Source organism: Haliotis rufescens, unplaced genomic scaffold (assembly GCF_023055435.1).
Source record: "Haliotis rufescens isolate VD_foot unplaced genomic scaffold, xgHalRufe1.0.p SCAF_21, whole genome shotgun sequence".
Lineage (NCBI taxonomy): Eukaryota > Metazoa > Mollusca > Gastropoda > Lepetellida > Haliotidae > Haliotis > Haliotis rufescens.
This window is the reverse complement of record NW_025963902.1, coordinates 7506999-7520886: the sequence shown is the minus strand read 5'-3', so window position 1 is coordinate 7520886 and position 13888 is coordinate 7506999.

Here is a 13888-nt window from a genome sequence, read left to right as displayed (position 1 = left end):
GAACAGAAATCTCTTGTTGCCAAGGTTTAGTCGAAAGGAATTTTATTTCTTTTTTTTTAGTTGTTTCAGTTTCTGACATTAAGAGAAAGTACGGTTCTCTAAACTTGATACTCTTGATGATTGGTTAACTTTTTTTAAGAAAACTTTGTTAAGAGAGCCTCTTTGATTTGTATGGGGACAGATGGAATCGGGTGACGTTTGGGTATTTTCCCCAAACAAACTATTGCTTTTGTTCACCACTATCTACTAACTATTTATTTTGGACATATTACTGAAGAAACTGTTCATTTAAAAAATCTTCATGTATCCCCCTAGAAATCAAATGGATGCTCCCTATGCTATCTTGGAAATTTTGATATTCACAAAACTTGTGTGGTCTTAGTGAAATTCTGACTTTAGATTCAGTACATTTTTGTGATAAAAATCAACTTTTTTATTGATAATTTCACCATTGGCATGTATGCTGCTTAAAAGAAGTTAAGGACTGCCCAATTATTTCATATTACTATAGTGGTGGTGGGGTAGCGTACTGGTTAAAGCGTTTGATCGTCACGCCGAAGACCCGGGTTCGATTCCCGACAAGGGTACCGTGTGTGAAGCCCATTTCTGGTGTCCCCTGCCATGATATTGCTGGAATATTGCTAAAAGTGGCGTAAAACCATACTCACTCACTCACTCACTTACTCACTCACTCACTCACTCATATTACTATAATTATTCTGAAATAATGTGAAAGAATCAGGTGGTCCTTAGCTTATTTTGAGTGGTATATATTCACTCATAGATACAGCTACATTGGTTTTTACTGATACAAGGAAGTGAGAAGATTTGATCTGTATTGCTGGAACTGGCTACTTCGGTCAAGTTAGTCAACGTTGTAACCAACAATGTGATAATTAGCCCCTTGTTTCTACTCATGTTAATTTGTACATATTGACTGTTTGTTTGCACTCATTCTGTGATTTTCTGTTTCCATGTGTTGATTTCACATATCACGTCACCCCCCACTCTCATGATGTCAATCACTGGATTGTCTGGTCCAGACTCAATTATTTACAGACCGCTGTCATATAGCTGGAATATTGCTGAAAGCGGCGTTGAACAACAAACAAACAAACAAACCAGCATTCAGGGTGTGTCCTCATCAAGACAAAATGGCAGAAAACTATCCAAGTATTGTACTATATATCTATAAATGTCTGGTAGATATCATTGTTCAATGGGGTGCACGGGTGGCCCAGTCGTCTAAGGCGCCGCAATTCGCTGTGCAGAGTTGCGTCCCTTGGGCATGCCAGGAACCTATGATTGTGGGTTCGAATCCCGGTTTGCCCCAGTTATGTTTCTAGGTTTGTCAGCACCATATCCGTGCTCGTGGGTTTCACCAAAGTGGTAAACGTCTGAGACCCTCATCACTTCGGGCTTTCCTCCCACATTAAGCTGACACGCCTTGATATAACTGGAATATTGTTAAAAGCGGCGTTAAACCCAACTCACTCACTCACTCACTCACTCACTCACTCATTGTTCAATGTGTACCAGTTCTGCAATCCTGTGTTGGTCGATCCTTCATACTGATTCAGTATAATTTGTTTTGCATCTATCTGCTGTCTGATCAAATATGCTTGACTTTTTTGTGTAAGAGAGTACAAGAGTTGTGTGTGTCAGTGCTATGGAAATGTCTACAGCATTCCAACCAGTTGTTGATTGAATGTTATGTTTTATATGTATTTGACAACAAACATGTCCTCGTTTTATTGATGGAAATGTCTGAAGATACTGTTTCTAGAACTTGAGAGAGTACGACACAAAACCATGATTTCCATTTTAATCATTCACATCCTCCAACCTGAATACCCAACATGTATGCCAGTCTGTGTAGGTACTCTCAAGCTAGAAATGTAGGTCAGCTTGAAGTCCCGCGTTTCAGTTTGCCACACTGAAGAGTACGAACAAATGGCATCCATCCTGTTTTGCTAATAAAGTTGTAGAAAAAAAATGTTGTTTCTGTTTGTGTGACATAAGTCCATATACCCACCAACAAAAGAAATGTGAATGCCATACGTTGGTTAATATATGAAGAATTACTCACATTCAAGAGATGTTAGATTGGTCGACGCACAAACGAACATACTGGTATGTTGTGTGAATCGACGCTCATGAACACATCACATGTGATGTCATAGATCCATGACTCGAGATGCACCATTTGTCTAGCGGGATTTGCGTGTAAAGTTTGGTAATCACGTGCTGCAGATCGTGATAAGAATATAAACTCTGTGGTAAGACTTGACCTTTCGATGGTTCTTGTTTCTTTTGGCGGTGAGTATATACGACAGTGCATGTTGATGCAACAGAAGTTGACCTGTGAAGACTCCAGTAGATGTTGACGGCCTCCGTGATCTAGTGGATAGAGCGTCAGTCTGGAGAGTGGAAGGTTGGTGGTTCAATCCCAAAAAGATGTTATAAAATTGTATTTGTTACCCTGCATGGCTCTCGGCACTAAGAGAATAAAACAAGGACTGGTTGGTTTGTGTTGGAGTGGGGCATCCATGGTAAACTGCGGCATCTCAGCACTATAAAACCAGTATTAGTTCAAGCAACCACACACATGCATGCACATCGCTGTATAAGGGCAATAGTCTTAATCCTGTTAAAACCCATTTCATCTCACCTCATCTGTAGATGTATGGTCCCATGAAGATTCTGGTTTAGAGTAGGTCTTCAGCAACCCATGTTGCTATACCCTGATGTCATGGCTGATTGTGTCACCATACACTGACATCATTTCTGATTGTGTCGCTTTACCCTGATGTCATGACAGATTGTGTCATAATACCCTGATGTCATGCATGGCTAATTGTGTCATCATACCCTGATGTCATGGCTATTTGTGTCGCCATACCCTGATGTCATGGCTGATTGTGTCACCATACCCTGATGTCATGACTAATTGTGTCGCTATACCCTGATGTCATGCATGGCTAATTCTATCATAATACCCTGATGTCATGACTAATTGTGTCACCATATCCTGATGTCATGGCCGATTGTGTCACCATACCCTGATGTCATGCATGGCTATTTGTGTCACCATACCCTGATGTCATGGCTGATTGTGTCATCATACCCTGATGTCATGGCTATTTGTGTCGCCATACCCTGATGTCATGGCTGATTGTGTCATCATACCCTGATGTCATGGCTGATTGTGTCATCATACCCTGATGTCATGGCTGATTGTGTCACCATACCCTGATGTCATGGCTATTTGTGTCGCCATACCCTGATGTCATGGCTGATTGTGTCACCATACCCTGATGTCATGGCTGATTGTGTCACCATACCCTGATGTCATGGCTGATTGTGTCATCATACCCTGATGTCATGGCTGATTGTGTCACCATACCCTGATGTCATGGCTGATTGTGTCACCATACCCTGATGTCATGGCTATTTGTGTCGCCATACCCTGATGTCATGGCTGATTGTGTCACCATACCCTGATGTCATGGCTATTTGTGTCGCCATACCCTGATGTCATGGCTGATTGTGTTACCATACCCTGATGTCATGACTAATTGTGTCGCCATACCCTGATGTCATGACTAATTGTGTCACCATACCCTGATGTCATGGCTGATTGTGTCATCATCATACCCTGATGTCATGGCCGATTACATGACTGATGTCTTCAGCAACCCATGCTTGCCATTAGAGGCGACTAAGCTTGTCGTAAGAGGCGACTAATGGGATCGGATGCTCAGGCTCGCTGACTTGGTTGATGCATGTCATCATATCCCAATTGCCTGGATTGATGCTCATGATGTCAATCACCAGATTGTCTGGTCCAGACTCGATTATTGACACTCCACCATCATATAGCTAGAATATTGCTGAGTGCGGCGTTAAACAACAACAACATGACCAACTGTCATCATCCTACCCCGAGTACATGACTGGCTGTGCCATGTAGAGATACTCTACTCTCAAGAACTCCAGGTGCAGCAGAAACAAGAAGTCAGTATTTGGATATACAATTTATTTGTGTCAAGGCTTACACTGTCCTGATGTACATGTCCAGCTATCTAAGTCTGTAGTACAAATGTAGAAAACTGTTACTCTGGCCCACCACTTGGATAACAAGACGCAGTGACGTAGTCGACAGGAACACGTCCTCACAAAACCAGGGCCCAGCCACACAAGACAATTTTTACAACTTCCGTAAATCTTTGCAAAAACTTACAACAATCATTGTGCAAAGACTGCTTTGGGGAGACAACCAGTCTTTGTCAAAGCAGTCTCAGCATGGTTAAGCTGTAATTCTAACATTGCTCTGTGAGAGTGGATCCTGGTTGGCCACTACTGTCCGACTATGACTCAATAAATATTCATGCTTTGGGAAATGAGCTAAGATCATCAGCCCTGAAAGAGGATACCTAACAAATCTGCTGCTGCTGTTGAGTTGACCAGCCACTCTGTGGGATGTGAATGAATATTGTAACTGATGATAACTGTGAGGGAGAAAAGGATTGTCCTTCATAAAACACAAGTTATGTTAAAGCTTTGTTGGACTGTTGATTCAGTTGGACAACCAAATTGAGTGAGTGAGTGAATTGGGTTTAATGCTGCTTTTAACAGTATTCTAGTTATATCACTGTCAGCTTAATGTGGGAGGAAAGATCACAGTGATGCAGGTCTTAGATGTTTTACCACTTAGAAACATAATCGGGGCAAACCGGGATTCACAGCGAATTGCGGCATCATAGACAACTGGGCCACCCGTGCCACCTTGTGTGCCATATAGGACAGGAGTAAAATGATTTTTAATCTATGTTTTGAATTAACATGAAAGACACCCAGGCAAATAGAAGTAACATCAGCAAACCATAAGTGAGTTGATCGCAGCTTTGAACAATATTTCAGTTACATCACAGCGTGTCAGCTTGATGTGGAAGAAATGCCCGAAGTGATGCTGGATGCCGCAGTACAAACAACCTTACCGCTACGACTGTAGTAAGTCTATGGTATGGAAGTTACGACACCTTGGTGTTAAGATCGCTTTATACAACGGCACCAGGTCTTGGACAATTATCACTTTCATGAAACCCATGGTGCTGACAAACCGAGAAACAACCTGGGATTTGAACTCGTGAACCCATAGGTGTCTGGCACTCCTGGGGGGCACACGGATGACTCTCTAAGACTGAGCTACCAGAGCCCACATCATGAAGGAGAATTGGAAAACCAAGTTCTAGACTTTTTTGCTTTTACCTAAAACAATCGGCAGAAAACAATAATTTTGGAGAAACTTGGAATGCTACATGGGAAATAAATAGATACGTTAATCAGTGGGATGATAAGTATGTAAGTTTTGGGCACCTCACAAAGGAATGCTTGTCAGTAGTTGTTTAGTGATTAGGAATAAATTGATTGGAGAGAAATTGGGTTTGCATAAAAGAAATTAACCTTCAACAACATTTTAGTTATATCATGTCCACTTACTTGAGGTGAGAGAAGCTAAAAATATGTCCTAACAGACCAAACATCATTGGTGAATACAGGATTTGAACCAACAAACAGTGGATCCTGACAAGGCTAGGGGAGGTAACCCTGCACAGCATGTAGTGGTGCTTCATTCAACAACCATTCAGAGTGAAACTGATCATCTGGATTATGGAAACATAATTTTATAAAGTATTCCCACTTAATTATACCTTAATGGTATATGGTAGAATATAATGGTCTTGTGAAGAGAAACACATGATTGTAGTGGCAGCTGTCATTAACAGTGGCAATTCTCACAGTGACAAGCTTTGCTGACAGTAGAACTGACTCTGCTATATTGAATTAGAAACTGATTTGAAACCTTGATCGACAAATCAGAATAAATAACAGTACAATGTCTGCATACTGAATTATATCAAAAAGTCTCTGTACCTACTTGTAAATTATAAAGACTTCGTGAGTTGGATTGTTCACCGAGGAGCAAGTATGGTTTTACGCCGCTTTTAGCAATATTCATTGGGAGAAAGAAGAAATGGGATTCAAACATGAGGGGAATCAAACCCACACCCTCGGCGTGCCAAGCGACCGCTTTAACCACTCGCCTATCCCACTACCCCAACCACTAAGGAAGGACAGAGCGTTGTGTTTTGCTTTAAGATCAACATTAAGTTAGTTCATGTGAGCCGGAATAAAAAAAGAAATTATAAACACATGAAACTCATATATATATATTGGTTTCATATTCTAATACAAACTATTTCCTGGTCCAATATGGTTCATAATCGTTTAATATTTTCAAATATAAAATTGATAAATGTATGCAGATTATACAGAAGTAATTTCACATCTTTGCAAGGCACTTCACCTCAACAGACAACACTGTTCTTCTTGAAGACACTTGATAATTGAAAGTGAACGAGGAAATAAATATTGGATATATCCATTTCCATTTAATTTAAACATATTCTAAGTGGGATCATTTTGAACATTAAAATAATGTGACTGACTTCTATTGACTATGCTATTTTGGTGTTCTCAAACAGACTGAGTCATACATCATGCGACATCAAATCGACGACTTCAGAAAATAAAAATGTGATCTCACAAAATGATTCTATGTGTGTGTCTGGATAGAAATTGCTTCAAATGACTTGTATGATTAACCACAATAATGATAATAATACAATTTTACCTTTATTAACATATAAATAATTCCATAAATCACTGACATTCAGAAGAAATTAATTCTGAATAGAATCAATCTCAAGGCCATACCAAATCAATGACATTTTCAAAAGGGAGATAACTGCCAAGACTATACCATCGAATACCACTAAAAATCTGTTTCCTTCCGATGTGTGGAATGGGCCATGAAAGAAATAGGCCAACACTCGAGCTGTTGCACAAACACAGGCACCAAATGTTTTATCATATATTAAAATAAAAAATAAAAAATGTATTTTGAACAAAATTCACCCCAGCACAGGTCGTAAATTACAATTTTCGTAAATGCTACACAATCTACACGCTATTGTTTGCTTCAACAGACCTTTTTCATTTTTCGCCTGAGGCAGATTTGTAAGACAAGTCATGGATTTGCTATGGCCAGGCTATTAATAAGGGCACCAATCAGGTTGTCTGGTAGAGCATACAGGTTGTATCAGGGGCAATACATGTACCAATATAGAAGAAAGGAGGAATAACAATCTCATTAAAATCAGAATCTACGTTCTCGCTTCCACAAAGCAGAGATCTGAGGACATCCCATTACGGGTCACGTCAGAACGACCCTTTGCGAACTTTGACCGCCCACTGAATCGAATAACCAGAAGTCGATATCAGCCAATGAGGTAGCAGCTTTCTTGAGCTTTACGGCACTCATTTCAACCTGGCGACTTCCACTTCAGACTACGCTTGAAAAATATGTTGACACAGTTTTCGATTAAATTTTCAAAACTGAACAAACGAACATTCCGGAATGTCTAATATATTGTTGCGATTGTATTGCAGAACTTCCCACTTACTGTGCAACGCCTCCTCCGTTCAAATGTGTATCCCGCGGAAGCGAGAGATCAACGATAATTTTGATGGAATCAGTCTGTAACTATCGTTCGGAATACCCCATGTTAACGTTTTCAAGGTTGCATGATTAGAAAACACATTCCAATTGTCACTTTCATGATCTGGTAAGCAACGCTTTGATTGGTCGGATGAAAGGTTGTTCTGACGTGACCCGTATTGGGATGTCCTCAGATCTTTGTTTAGCCATAGCAAGAACTAAGATCTGATTATAATGAGATTGGAGGAATAATGGTCCCGTATTAGATATGTGCATGATTAATAACTGATATATTCCCCGCCTGCTATAAGTTGTATACACATGTAACCTGGCTTGACTAAAATAATTTGAATACATCTTTAGTACGTTTTACGACACATGGTGGCAAGTGGGGGCCATGTCAAAATTTGAACAGGAATTTAAAATATTCTATTTCAATTCCTTTATTCATAAGGCGTGTGTATTTATACTACTCAAAAGAAGTTAAAGAACATCCAATATTCTCATATGACTATAGTTGATCTGTTGGCTGGTTGGCATTGCAAGACACAGACTTCCGATTGTGGTGTTCCTTAACTTGTTTTGAGTAGTATATTTAATAGAGATGGAAACCTACATTTCAATCTTTGACATGGCCACTGAAGAATGAAATTCTTGACTGCCAAACATCATTTTTTGTGGACAAAAATAATCATTGATAAGACACCATCTAGAAAACATGTATCACTTCTAGATAAACCAAACATGAAGTGGCTTTAAAACGTTTAAACATCAAAGTGACACTGCACTCACTTAAAATTTGAAATCCTTACACACACAAAAAAAAAAATTCATAAAAACTGTTAACATGACGAAAGAAACACCTGTGCACAAACTCGAAAAATTATTTTTAATATTACACACCTGAATGAAGTGGTTCCAATATTGTGTGAGGAAAACATGATACAAAACTCACAGATGATCTCAATTATTTTGACCTAAATTGGCCTTTTTTGTGGACACATAGTGAAACACAAGTTTCAATTAACCAACTAAACATTTGTGTTAACTTTATGCAAAATATATCCCTGAAATTTTCAATTATGCGTTGTCATCAACAGGTTCTTGATGTTACATGAGAAATTCATAAATGTATCAATTGAAACAGACGTAAGATTTCATAATATCAAGCTCACATATATCACAATTGTCACCCAAGGAAAGTGTTCAAATTCGACCAAGAAATTCATCCTGAATTCATCATATTACTCAATGGAACTTAACATATTGGTATAACATTTCTGTGGTTACTCTTCCTGTGCTGCTTCCCATGAACAATTCAGACAGAGGCTTGTTACTACACAGAGCTACGCACTGTTCCATAGTGTTTTCTTAATAGATTCGGGGGCACAGGGGGCCCAGTCGTTTAAGGCCCCGCGATTCGCTGTGCAGAGTTGTGTCCCTTAGGCAAACCAGAAACCTATGATTGTGGGTTCAAATCCCGGTTCGCCCCGATTATGTTTCTAGGTTTGTCAGCACCATACCCGTGCTCGTGGGTTTCACCGAAGTGGTAAACGTCTGAGACCTGCATCACTTTGGGCTTTTCTCCCACATTAAGCTGACACGCCGTGATATAACTGGAATACTGTTAAAAGCGGCATAAAACCCAACTCACTCACTCACTCGGAAGATACCACACTAACAACCCTGCCACACTGTCCATGAATCGTACAACTTTCTGTGTACTTATCAGGTTGAATGACTGAGAGGGTACAGAGTATGGGCCACCATCGCTGGGCACAAGGGCGGACAAAAATCTTTACCAGTTCGGTTTCCAATTCGATAAATAAATATATTGCTACACAATCTAAAATGTAAGTACTCGTATTGAAGGCAAGTGTCTTCGGAAGAGAATCATGTTGCCTTTGTTATTACATCACGACACATTCCCTTTGCTGAAACATATTTAGTGTGACGCAGATTTAGATTGGGGATTTGCGTGAATTAGGAAAACACTATGAGACAGACTGTAGCTCTATGTAGCGACAAGTCAAAATCAAAATCGTTTACAGGGAGAAGCACAGAGATACGGTTACAGCAGCTAGCATTAACAGAATAATACAGCATAACCAGAAACGGATGTGTTAAACTTTCACGAGGAAATTATACTATGGAAGTTCAAGTGATCCAAAGGAAAAATAATTCATCAAAACATTAATAGTTTCAAAAACAATGAATCTGCCTGTCTAATTTTTCACAGCAAACCCCTTATGATGAATTCAAGAACAGTATTGGTGATGAGATTGTCAGCTAACATAGCCTGCAACGTTCTATAACAAGATGACATTCATCTGAATCTGATCAGTTCTGATGTAGTACTAGTAGCATTGGTGATATATTGTAGTTCAACTTTTTAATTCTTCCCTACTTATTTCTATCTATTTTCCCTGAATATTACCTAAACTTTCCATTTCCCCACAATATTATTTGAACTTTTTCATTTACATCTAAGTAAAAAAATAGTTCACTTTTCCATTTTTGTTTTGACAAAACCTAAAATTGCCTGATTTTCTCACACCAAACAAACAGTTCCTCCCAAGGCAAGTGTGTACCCAACTGTACTCAAATAACACACTTACCTTGTTCACATTCACAAATGTTGAAACTTTTCACCAGTTTCTTCAAAGACAGTTTCATATTATCTCCCCTAAATTTTAGGCTGCAAACACAAACCTTTCTTGACCACTAAATATTAATCAGACCAAATACGGTATTTTCTAAATTTCTGGGCAAAACTGAACCACTTTGGACTTATCAAGACTCATTGTCATATCAGCAATGTCCGTTCATTAGCAACATAGTTCTAGCTTCAACTTACAAACGTACAATCAAAAATATCTGTGGGTATCAAAAATCTGGAATGAACAGTGACCATTATCTCACACAAAAAACAAAGTGAGGCTCTTTTCAACGACTCGGTTTACAGATGGCTTTTTTCACAAACCAGGTGATCTTTGTTTAAAGAAAATACAAATTAAATATATTTTAATGAAGTGATGATTATGGATGAAAGTTAGGATAGTGATAAAAAAAATTAAAAATACTGAACATTGCTGCTCCTCGGGTCATAAATAACAAGTCAAATCTTTATTTCCCATCCCATAGTATTGAAAAAAATATAATAATAAAAAAAAAAGGAAACAGGAAATAAAACCATTGAATTTTGTTTGTATCTTGTTTTTCGAAATGTTTACAGGAAATAAAACTATTCTGTATTTTTTAAAAACAAAATTCGAAATTTGTGACATTTTGGGTTGGGAAAATCTGTAAACCTGGTAATTGAAAAAAGCAGTTGACATCAGCATACTTCAAAGTGGATCACTGCCAGCCGAACAGAAGCACGGAGCCTTGCAGAACACCAGAACACTCGGACACCAAGATGGAGGCTCTCGTACATCTACACGTATCTCTAGAAATATACATCACAACAAGTTCAGGGACTAAAGTAAACATATCTAGCACCATTGAGAAGAAAACATGCCACAGTCACAACGTCCAGTCAGACACTCACTGGAATCGGACAAACCCCTTTTAAAGACGCCCATTTCTTGAGAGTTGTTTCGGAAACATATTTAACCATCAACTGCATAAATGTTTGTAAAGTATTCTAACTAGCTCAATGACCTGTTGTGCCCTTTTTGGTTTTTCATTTGGTTGTATAAGAATTAACAAGACTGAAACAGTGTCTATTTCAGTCATATAACAATTATAAAAATCATATCTTTTACTCGAATACGATGCCTCTCTGCATGAAGATGTGCGGACACCTTCACTGTAGGTTAAGTCACGAGAACCCTGAGTGACCTCAACTGCCAAAACTAACTGAAGATGTGCGAACACCTTCACTGTAGGTTAAGTCACGAGAACCCTGAGTGACCTCAACAGCCCAATCTAACGGAAGGATGTGTGGATTCGTCAGATGCTAGATTTCCAAAACGATTTGGTTTCGTTTTTTACCACCCCTATGCAGAAATAATAATTATGATTACAACAAAAGAAAACCCATGCAGAGCCTAAACATACCTTCGACGGTACTCTCTGGGGGTAGAGATGCCGTGGGGCTCAGAAACGACAAAGTTATCAAATTATCTTCAACAATGTACTGGCAGGGTATTCACTATGTGCATCCAAGGAAGGACGCTTAAGTTCGTTTTCGGGATACAGAAATCAGGTATCTTGGTCTAAATGCCCGCTTACTTGTACCGAGAATTTAGAGGCCTCGTTGCTTTTTGGCTGTCTAGAAAGTTCACCTGACGTCCTATGGAGGTGTACTGAGATCTTGATGCAGAGAGGGAGCATATCGGACAAAATGATCCGATTTTAGTCACAGAGTCCATATTGATGCTGAATATATAGGTCAACTTCACTGCTTTGATCAAACCATGGTACGGTGCTGACACACCAAGGATCATAAAAGGAACTGTGGATTTAAACCCATAACCAGCAGATCCTGGCATTACCAAGGGACATAACTCCTTAGTGAATTGCAGTAAAGTAGATCACTGGGTCGCCCATCACAAAAATCAAACTGTTTTCCAGTAACATTGTGTCCCACTACAGCTGCCATTAAGAAGTAAACTCAAGGTCATTGAGCGAGGAAGACACTTTTCTCTGTACAGGGCAAGCCAGGACTGTGACTGTGGCCATGGCAACGTTTCGCACAGCTTCTTAGCTGGAGATATGGAGTATTATAAATCATAACAACAAAGATAAATGCCATATAATGAGATCAACAACACACAAAACTAAACTATAACAAGCAACGTAAACACAACTAGAGCTGTGCGACCCATTTCAACTCCATCAAACAGGGCCATACATTCGGCCACTGTTCTACATCCTCCGACACAGCAGGCTCATCGATAGTTACAAGGTTTAATTGTTCAAAATTTTCTTCAATTACATGAAACTTCACCAATTATTACTACTGACAACTCATGTTAACTCCAAATAAATTTGAGCTTTATTTCAGTCAAATGTTAAAAGCGTATCAATTTATTTGTCATTTCGTATACAGTAATTCTAGCAGTGTTTGACTTGAATGGTCTTGTTCCTATGGAAACCATCCATAAATATGGCTTTTCTAAGTGAAAAGGCACGTAGCACTAGGATCTGAAATATCCAGAAGATCAAGTTCTCTACACAGACAAAGTCTTCAGATTGCAAAAGTTTCTGGATAAGCAAGATTTCAGTTTAAACAAGGCTTCAAGTAAACTAACTTTCCAGATTGCCAAGGTTTCTAGATAAACAAGGTTTCAGTTTAAGCAAGGGCTTTAATATAATCAATGTTTCCAGATAAACAAGACTTCAAGATAACCAATTTCCTGATTGCCAAGGTTTCCACAGTATCAAGGTTACGAGTTGCCGAGTTGAAAGTTTAATGTCTGTTTTGTGAGAGTCAGCTCTGTAAGAAATGTAAGAACACTGACACATATGTCCTGTGAGTTGATGGGCCACGGCTTTAACATAACAGTACTACAAGGGCTTATAAATATTTACCAAGAACCCTTCAAATGCATACACTTAGTACACTGATTACAAACACTCATCAGTAAATATATATATATATACCAATATTCAAATTTGCTAACATTATATAATTGTGATATTTATTCTAATCTTCAGGAAAATAATTATTTTCTGCAATATACTATACACATCAAAATTTCCAAATTTTGTAACTGTAATTTACAGAAAGGATAAATGAATGATAATAAAATTTGATAGAATCTGTATTAGCTTCATAACTGGATATATATATATATATATCACACTTTGAACCATCCTCTACATGCTAGGGTACTATATCTGTCCTGATTACTATCCTTGGAAATGGGCCACCCCTGCCAGCAACTCTCCCATAGAAAACATTGAACATGGACAATCCTTCCCAAGCTTTGGTATTGTTTGAAACATCCTAAAGACACAAACCCAGTATCCAGTTCCGTTGTACTAAACGATCTTAGCAGTACGATAATCATAAGCTTTTGTTAAAGGTGTTACAATCACCTTAGTGTTAAGATCCCTTTGTTCAACATCACCCTGGACGTCCATCTGATAAACGCCCCCTGGAACACGAGGATGGTCCATGATGGCTTTACCAAAGTGTGAGGACCGTTCTTTTTGACGGTCGATCTTATATACGATATTCGACGTAATAAGCGCCCACGGCGACATTACATAGATATTGGCTAGTGAACAATCCCAATAAGCACCCCTTCCGATTGATCAATGTACCAAGACTTATTTATTCGCGTATAATACGCACTTGTGTGTTATATGCAC